Below are 9,688 nucleotides of genomic sequence, written 5' to 3'. Positions count from 1 at the left end.
AGTCAAGTGTAGCTTTCCCATATTCTCAACACAGATGACTCCTCTCCCAAAACTCCCATGTCCCTGAAGATCCCACTTTCACTAACATACCAGTCCCAGAGGCAGCAGAAGACATTGCAGTCCTGGCAGAGCATCCACAGGGCCTTGAACAAACACCTCCCTGCTGGACTGTTTCAGACCTCAGTAGGATCTGGAGTGGGCTATTGCTAGAGTAATGTTTGAGGTTACTGGCTTGGTGATAATCACTCCTCCTTTTGGTAGCAAATTCCCATAATTTAACTTAGATGAAAATTGTAGATCATATGTAGCGTCAGGATAAATCTCATAGGCCAGAGACAGAACCACAGTGGGCTATAGAGTGTCAGAGTGAAGCCAGGGCAGTGTCTACTAGATTATATGAGTGGAATCTGATGGACTATGGTTTAGAAACTGGTTGGGCCATGGAGTCTTGGCATAACTTTTGCCAGGAGTCATTTTGAAACTGAAATGGGCACTCAGAGAACCAAAGCACACAATCCCATATTGTCACAATCAGTATCACTGGTATAAAAATACAGATAGAATCAGGAGTGTCAAGATAAGATGTACGCTAGGTGAATCAGTTCTCAAAATATGTTTGATTATGCAGCATTGTTGCAGGGAAGAACACAGCAGAACGGTGGTCAACTCACCTGCTACATATGAAAACTTATTCTTATTAATTTAAACTTATTAATTAAAAGGATTTCTACCCCACCTTTCCTTGAAAGTTCAGGGTGACCAGTTCAAATACCACACCGCACAATGTTACATGTTACCATAATGTCTCCCTACATTAGTGATGAATCCAATCCATTGTTTGATGGATGACATTTGCAGGAGAAGAATTTGAATTTGATATCCCGCTTTATCACTACCCAAAGGAGTCTCAAAGCAGCTAACATTCTCTTTTCTCTTCCTCCCCCACAACAAACACTCTGTGAGGCGAGTAGGGCTGAGAGACTTCAAAGAAGTGTGACTAGCCCAAGGTCACCCAGCAGCTGCATGTGGAGGAGCGGAGATGCGAACCCGGTTCACCAGATTACGAGTCCAAATGGTTGAACATAGATAATGGTTGATAGAAAATGTGTGATGATGGTGAACTCCTCCTTGGCTTTCCATTCTTTTTTTTTTGTGATTACAAAATTATCAGATATGAAAATATATGAGCATTCTGAATGAACCTCGTGTCTTTCTGAGTGTTTGCAAGGGATTAAAAAAAATAAATTTAAAAAAGCAAGTAATGCCTCATTTACTTGTGATCCCTGATTAGGTGAGAATGGGAACACCCATGCAACTAAAGGAGAAACAAAATGCGGGGGAAATGCACAAAATCAGCAGCATCCAAATGAAAAATGGCACTGAACATGATGTATATGTGAAAATTTTGCTTGAAGTTTTTGCACCACTGAATCCCAGATCCAAACTGGAGAACATTTGACACATCTCTAGGGAGAGAGAAAAACCATCCATCTCCAGCCTTTCTTGTCTTTCCCCGCAGTGCTCTAGGTCATGATCAGTGCTGCACATAATAATAATAATAATAATAATAATAATAATAGTTTATTTATACCCCGCCCTCTGGCTGGGTTTCCCCAGCCACTCTGGGCAGCTCCTAACAGAATATTAAAAATATGATAAAATTTCAAACATGAAAAACTTCCCTAAACAGGACTGCCTTCAGAATGGCCCTTACCCCATTAAGTTAACTGCAGAGTGGTACCTCTGGATGCGAATGGGATCTGTTCCGGAGCCCCATTCACATCCTGAAGCGAACGCAACCCGCATCTGCACGTGCGTGGGTCGCGATTCACCGCTTCCACGCATGCGCGTGATGTCATTTGGAGCGTCTGCACATGCGCAAGCGGCGAAACCCAGAAGTAACGTGCTCTGTTACTTCCAGGTCGCCGCGGAGCGCAACCCGAAAATATTCATCCCGAAGCATATTTAACCCGAGGTACGACTGCACAAGAGGAGAGGTTCCCCACCAGAAATCTTGTTCTTGCTGACTTTGAGAAGAATGTTTCTTGCTGTATAGTATGAGCCCACAATCTTGCAAAAAAATCAGCAACCTGCCTTCTTCTGTGTTCTTTGGCTGAAGATTGTAACACTTTCTGGCTTTATCAACAAAATTGATAATGGTAGCCATTTTTAAAAGAAAAGAAAAAGAAAAGAAGCACGTTAGAATATTAAACTCATCTGCTTCATCTCCTTGGCATAGAAAAGTGAGGGCCGCAACCTCGCATTCTATTACAATAACCTTGTACTGTAAGATAGAAAATCTCTGGCCCAACCTTGGCACCACAAAAGCACTTGCCTTGGAACGGAATAGAATGCCAAATGTTTAAGCACACTCCCCAACAGTAATTACTCTTACCTAGCAGAAGAGATTGACAACATCATTCTTTAAATGTGTCACCCTAGAAGCCTTTTATTCTATGAACCATTGGGGAAGGGAGGGTAGGAGGCCATGGTTTAATTGCAGGCATTTTCACTGTTGCACACAAAATCCTTGGATGTGGATGGATATGAATAATGCCATGGATGACAACCGAACGCTATAGGAAGGGGAATGAAACTCTAATCAGAATCTTTATTAAGGCATATTCACACATGGGTGTGCACCTTTAAACTTTAATAACTTCCTCAGGCCAATGGTCCGTCTAGCTGAGTATTATCTACCCTGCCTGGTAGCAGTTCTATTGGGCTTTAGGATCTTGTCCTGCTGCCTGAGATCCTCTTACAGGGTGACACCATGGCGGCGCGGGGAAAAGTGGGTATATGAAAAGGATAATTCCCTGGATGCCAAGATCCAAGTTTTGAGCAAGTACAGTGATACCTCGGGTTACAGACGCTTCAGGTTACAGACTACGCTAACCCAGAAATAGTACCTCAGGTTAAGAACTTTGCTTCAGGATGAGAACAGAAATCACACGTGGCGGCACGGCAACAGCGGGAGGCCCCATTAGCTAAAGTGGTACCTCAGGTTAAGAATGGACCCCCAGAACAAATTAAGTTCTTAACCTGAGGTACCACTGTACTCATTGGTGAGAGAACCCCAGCATCAATTTGAAATTGCAAAGTAAAGCAAAGTAAAGCATGGAAATATAGGCTGTTTGCTGGCAACTATTTTTTAAATAAAATATTTCTAAGAATATTATGACCAACATTATGAAATACGATCTCCATCAAAGCATGACCTAGAAAACCTAGAAAATAAGAAGAGTTTGGATTTGATATCCGACTTTATCACTACCCAAAGGAGTCTCAAAGCGGCTAACAATCTCCTTTCCCTTCCTCCCCCACAACAAACACTCTGTGAGGTGAGTGGGGCTGAGAGACTTCAGAGAAGTTTGACTACCCCAAGGTCACACAGCAGCTGCATGTGGAGGTGCGGAGACGCGAACCGGATTCCCCAGATTACGAGTCCACCGCTCTGAACCACTACACCACACTGGCTCACAAAGAAACAATGGAAGCAAACAATGTTACAAACGTGTTTTCTGTGGTCATAATGACTTCAAGTTGTTCATGTCCGAAGGTTCTCAGAGAAGAACCTTCAAAGCATCAAAATAGATAAGTGAGCATAAAGCCAAAGAATATTGCCAAATTTGCTGTGCTTCAGCTGTCTGGAGAATGTAGCGTGTGCTGTAAAAGTAATAAAAGGATTGGCGGCTCCCATTTTGAGCCCTCCTAGTTAAATACTTGTCCCATCTGTAGTCAAAATTGTTCAAGAAGAGATAAAAGTTTCACCTCAGCCAAACACACAGGTAATATTTAACCACCTTATTTTCTACTCATGAACAAATATGATGGAATCTAAGCTTCACCAGAATTAGGCAATGCAAGTATTGTTGACCTAACAATCTGTAGATATGACGTAAGAGCTAACTGCCATGTTGCAAGCTTGGATGTTGCATTAAGGTGTCTGAATTAAGGGTACAATGGTGAGGTTTTCACCATGTACTTATTTAGTCACCTTTCAGGTGTCATGAGCCAAGGCCACTTCCACTATGGGTGGCCCTGTCAGGATGCTTACAGGAAAGAGGATTTTGGTAAAACACAAAATGTGAACACATCCTTTGTCCACCTGTAGCAGTGAGCTGAAATTCTTCTCTGCAAAAAAATAAAAAAATAAAAGCCTTGGAGCAATTTTGTCATTTAGTTCTGACCTTTTCAGATACACAGCTAAGCAGTAAGGAAATTGGGTTTCCTGTCAGCTCCCACTATCTACTGTTTCTCTCTGTTTCTTGTGGTCAATACTTGGCTCTTCTTTACAGCTTTTTTCTGGGGATATTGTTGTTTCAGTTAGACCATAAAGACCCTCACCTGTCACTGCCAACGTGTTTCCTAGCAGAAATAGATTAGCTCCAAATGACAGGAAGTTCAGCTTTAATGTCTGGATCCTTACAGAAAAGTAGCGCCGTGTGATCTGTGGTTTAGCTTCCCTGCGCTGTCGATATGTCCTTCTTTTGAGGCTCTGTTCTTCGCAAGCCACTTTAAATGTGGAGACAGGGCAGAAAGTCTCCATTTTGGAGGGACCTTGTTTCTGCTTTCCTGTAGAATAACTGTGGATAGACGAGGGCAGGCGCTGTGCAAAAGAGAACGGCAGAGAAAATATTAGAAGTGAAAAAGATCAATTAAGCACATCAGCCCAATTTGCAAAATTGATTAAATTAGAAGGAGGGTGGGGAGAAATCTTGAGGCCCAGAGGGGATACCATTTATCAGGGTTGTTTTACAGGATATTGAACAATGGTGGGACTGGTCCCTTTTGTTAATTGGCAAAGTTCTAAGGTGGAGGGATGCTGCCCTGCGATTTTCTGCACATTCGGTGGAGGGGATATGCTTCAAAGCGAGTTATTTGTCTTATTCCAAGGAAGATTGACACTGCTGTAAGGTTTAAACAGGATCCTTTGAGAGCCAGTGTGGTGTAGTGGTGAGAGCAGTGGACTTGTAATCTGGGGAACCGGGTTCACGTCTCCGCTCCTACACATGCAGCTGCTGGGTGATCTTGGGCTAGTCACACTTCTCTGAAGTCTCTCAGCCCCACTCACCTCACAGAGTGTTTGTTGTGGGGGAGGAAGGGAAAGGAGAATGTTAGCCGCTTTGAGACTCCTTTGGGTAGTGATAAAACAGGATATCAAATCCAAACTCTTCTTCTTCTTCTTCCTTTGCTTAGCATGACCAGCCATTCCATGTTACAACAGAACAAGCAAGGCAGGGGAAATTGATACTTAAACACACAACCAGGGGTGGCCTCAGGTGGAGCCCTGTGCTCTGCGCCCCCTGCAGTTGTGGATTCTGGTGAGATCTCATGAGATCTTATCGGAACTTGGACACTGAGTTTGCCATTTCTCCTTGCTTCTCTGGCGTCAGTGGTGTCTACAGTTTTGTCCCTTGGATTCTGCTGCCTGAGGCGGCTGCCTCAGTTTACCTCATGGATCAGCTGGCCCTGCTTACGACTCAGGAAGGCCACTTCCTGAGGGTGCTCTCCCCACACCACACACCCAGATACATCAACCCTTTAGTAGACTTTTCTTCTCAATGCAGTGGGCATTAATTAAATACTGTTGCCCATTCCAGCATCCCTTCTCAACAGACATACTGTATGAATTAACCCCCTAGGCTAATTTTACTTAATAGTTTATTATTATTTTTTGTATATATATATTTAACATTTTCTGTTTTACAATTGGTATTGATTGGAATGAAAACAGCAACCTGGGCAGTAGGTTCATTTTGATAACTGAGATTCTGCCAAGTACGGAGAGCTTGTAATTTTTTACTTAATAGTTTATGATGATGTTCGTCTGCTGAAGGTTTGCCGGACCCAACAAGAATCCCTTCAACTGCTTTGTTCTGTAGTTTGCTGTATTCTCTTCTGGAACATATACATATGCTTTTCTGCCAAATACCAGGTTTTTCTCCATGCTGTAATTCTTATGGAGTTTAGTTGACTGTTCTGGAATACAGTAGCTGTGGCTATTGCCTCTCCCCAACATTTTTTCTGATAAATTGGAGTTTGTTAACATCACAATCCCTTTAAGGTTCTGGGGTCCCTCCCCCCGGCAACCCCACTTTGCTCAAGTCCCCAACTTTCTTATTTATTAACTCTCTTCCATTTCCAGTGTACAATGAAATCGGTTGCCACATAGCCCTGTAATTTTTAAAACATTTCATCCTTACTTTTCATGGCATATTTGCCTATGTACCTTGAGTAGTCTCAGTAAAAGTCACCATTTATTTATTGCACACACACTCCCAGTGTACACAGTGGTTTTGTGGCTGAACTTTATGCTTCGCAAAGAAAATAATGCAAGGGCTGACCTGAAAAGGATAATTTCCTTGAGTGCTGGCCTTTTTGGTGCTGGCCCAACTAGCAGTGATTTGTTGTCCACAAAAAGCTACAGGTTAATTGCCTTCCTCCATTCATATTGCTTACTATACTTACAGCGCAATATACAATATATACTTACAGCGCAATATACTTACAGCACAATATGTGGCATTGTGGGTAATTAATATGCATACACTATATAGCTGTGTTTCTAATCTATTTTGCTGAAGTCACGTACCTCCTTCGGCTACAGGGCCTCTCCTCGGGGGCAAATGACATGCAGTATATCTTCTCATTTCTTCCTTGCTTTCAGAAGTTGCCTGTCATAGCAGGCAAAAAACCCCATTACCTCCTGTGAAAGAGAGGAAAGAATGAATCTTCTAAGCTGGTGCCTCCACCAATGATATTTACAAGTTCATGTATTTAAAAACAATTATTAAAATATTTTAAATTAGTTGTTATTAAGGATTTTTTTGGGTGATACAAACAAATAAAGAAAAGTACATATAACACTACATAGCTCAGTTGGTAGAGCACAAGACTCTTAATGTCAGGGTTGTGGGTTCGAGACCCATATTGGGCATAAGATTCATGCATTTCAGGGTTGGACTAGATGACCCTCGTGGTCCCTTCCAACTCTAAGATTTCTATGATTTCTATGTACTAGTGCTAGTTTAATTTGTTGGTTAATTTTTCTAGTAAAGTGGTTTCCCATACATTTTGGTACCAGTGGTGTATGTTCACTCCTGATAGGTCTTTCTAGTGTCTAGTTATGATATTTCTTGCTGTTGAGATTAAGTGACTTGTGAGTTCCTTGCCATGTGCATCTGTGTTGTTACCTTGGAAGATATTAAAAGACTGTCGTCCGACTAGTTATAGCAAGAATCTGGAAATCAGATAAACCAGCTGACATCTTGCAATGGTATTAAAATGTATGGATTATAGCATTGTTGACAAAACTTACATGTTTTAAAACATAGTGTCTGATGTGCATCAATAAATTTACTGAAAAGTTGAGTCCGTTAATTATTGGAAAGTAAAATGCCAAGACTATGCCAACCTTATATATTATTTACACACATGTAATCTGATGTTCTGTTTAAAATATAATAGTAACCAAGAGCACCTAATAGGTGTATACAACACTCTTTAAACCATATTTAACCTCTTGTATCTGGATACACGATATTAAGACATTATATTTATATTTCATATTCACATACATAAGATGAAGTATTTCATTTCTTTTCAAATGACCTTATTTTTGCATTAATTTTTTTTTTTAAAAAAGACTGCTGCTGAATTTAATGAGTGTTGCCCTTCTAAACGACGAAAAGGTTTTGGGTTGATTAACCAATTCATTGGCTAAATATTGCAAATGTGTTGCTCGAATCTGGAAGAGCGTCAAGGCAGATGACGAGCAAAAGGAAAAAGAAAGAAACAAACAGGGCCTGTTGTTTGTGTGGGAAATCCTATTGTTAGATAATATTATTTAATGCAGGTTTAAAAACAAATATAACGTTTCCAAAGCCCTAATTAAAACTCGTCTACAGACAACAATAAAAAATATGAATAAGTGTGCGCATGCAAGTATAGGGACCAGCTCGTTCGAAATGCTAATTGTTACTGTGCCTTTTGTGATCTGCAACAGTTCCTCCTCTCCTTCAGTGATGCTGTAATTAATTGAAGGGAATTAATTATCATGTTGTGATGTTATTGCAGTAAATGCCAGTAATGGGAGCTATGCGGATAATGAATCACACCTAAATAGGATCTTCTGCTTTATCTGCCGCTCGCCCTCCCATTCCTCAGCAGCCCGCTGGAAGAAAGCTGTATAAGAAAAGAGATTGCAAGGGATGCTGCCAGTTAAATAAAGTCCCACAAAACCCCTCACGCCCGCATTTTCCTGCCAGCATTACCTTGCTTCTGATGCCGTTTTAGCCATAGCATTCTAAAAGACCAACGTAATAGCTCCACCTGCTGGCATTTAAAGAAGTAACCACATCGTGTACTTCAATGTACTTTAGTGCATTCATGTGCATTCATGTGCTTTTCAATGTAGTTTAGTATGTCTTGAACAGTGGCATAGTGTGAGTTGCCAGCACCCGGGCCAAGGCGCTAAAGGGGGGGGGGGGAACGGCATCACCCAGGGGAGGGGGCTAGCCATAATGAAAAGTGGTGGCCCCAACTTTATGGAATAAAACCTTTTGACACCTTTGTGAAACCCACCTGTTTTGTGTGACCTCTGTTACGTGGAGGGAGTGCTCTGCTTTTATATTGGTAGTGCGGCTGCTGTTTTTGCTTTTAACGCTAACAACAGAGACAGTTGTTTTCAGTTTAATGACTGGATGAAATTGTTTTAAATTGAGGCTGTGAACCTACATAAGCAGCTGTAGAAAGGATTATTGGCAAAACCTGTTGGTGTTTCGCAACTTTCTGACTTGTTGCAGGACCTTAGCCAGACCTAGCAGAGTATACGCAGAGTCCACGGAAGCAATTGGCAACTTGGCTGCAGACAGGATGGACGAAGCAGGAACCAGGAACTTGTAGATATAGGTGTTTATTATATACAGTGGACTATTTACAGGAACAGAGCAGAACACGGATCTTTAACTTGCTCTTTCATACACGACTCACAATTCCTGAACTCAACCTCATACACTGACACTTTCCAGTTAGTAGGCCATTAATCATTACTCCCGTGAGAGAGCTTGACCAATCATGGAGCTGTCTCCATGCCTCTGTATCACCAGGCAGACTTACTCCTTCACACTGCCTTGGCTGTCTGCCAAACCCTAACTGACTCTGTGTGAAAAGCTGCACATATACAGATTCCCAACAAGGATGCAGGGGCAGAGGGTATAGGGGGCAGAGGGGGCTTCAGCTCCCCCAATATTTTTGGGCAGGGGCAGAGACCCCCCCAATATTAAGGGGGCTGCCACCACCCCACCCCACTGCTGGGCACCCTCCGCCTGCCCCAGCCCCAGCCTCCGCCCAGCAGCCCAGGAGCTGGGCAGTGGCTGGGACCAGCGAGGGAGATATTTGCCTTTGCTTGTCCTAGCCTCCACCCAGCAGCCCAGCAACCCAGGAGCTGGGCAGCTGAGATGAACAATCATGAAGATCACCCTCTGCATGTCCTGCTCCTGCTTGGCACATGGTGGGTGGCTTCACATGACGTGTCACATGGCTGTGCCCCCTCAATGTGGGTGGAGGGAGGCAAGTCAGCACCCTTGAAAGGATGTGATATAAACCTTTTAAATAAATGGCAAACTGTCTTGAGCCATCCTAAGGATGGACACATTTACTATGGCATAAACTTTGAAGGACCCAA

At 42.5% G+C, this 9,688-nt stretch overlaps 1 long non-coding RNA gene across 1 annotated transcript; it reads right to left on the bottom strand.

The window, feature by feature from the left end:
- Positions 1 to 1,976: 1,976 nt before the first annotated feature.
- LOC308478283 lies at positions 1,977 to 6,715 on the bottom strand. Its single transcript, XR_013987018.1, has 3 exons — positions 6,596 to 6,715; positions 4,348 to 4,609; positions 1,977 to 2,136 (listed from the first exon to the last, which is right to left on the bottom strand). It is a non-coding gene; the product is annotated as an uncharacterized lncRNA (long non-coding RNA).
- Positions 6,716 to 9,688: the final 2,973 nt, after the last annotated feature.

Source organism: Podarcis pityusensis (assembly GCF_964106645.2).
Source record: "Podarcis pityusensis genome assembly, chromosome: 5".
NCBI lineage: Eukaryota > Metazoa > Chordata > Lepidosauria > Squamata > Lacertidae > Podarcis > Podarcis pityusensis.
Note: the sequence above shows the minus strand (reverse complement) of the source record. Positions and strands in the feature narration are given on the sequence as shown.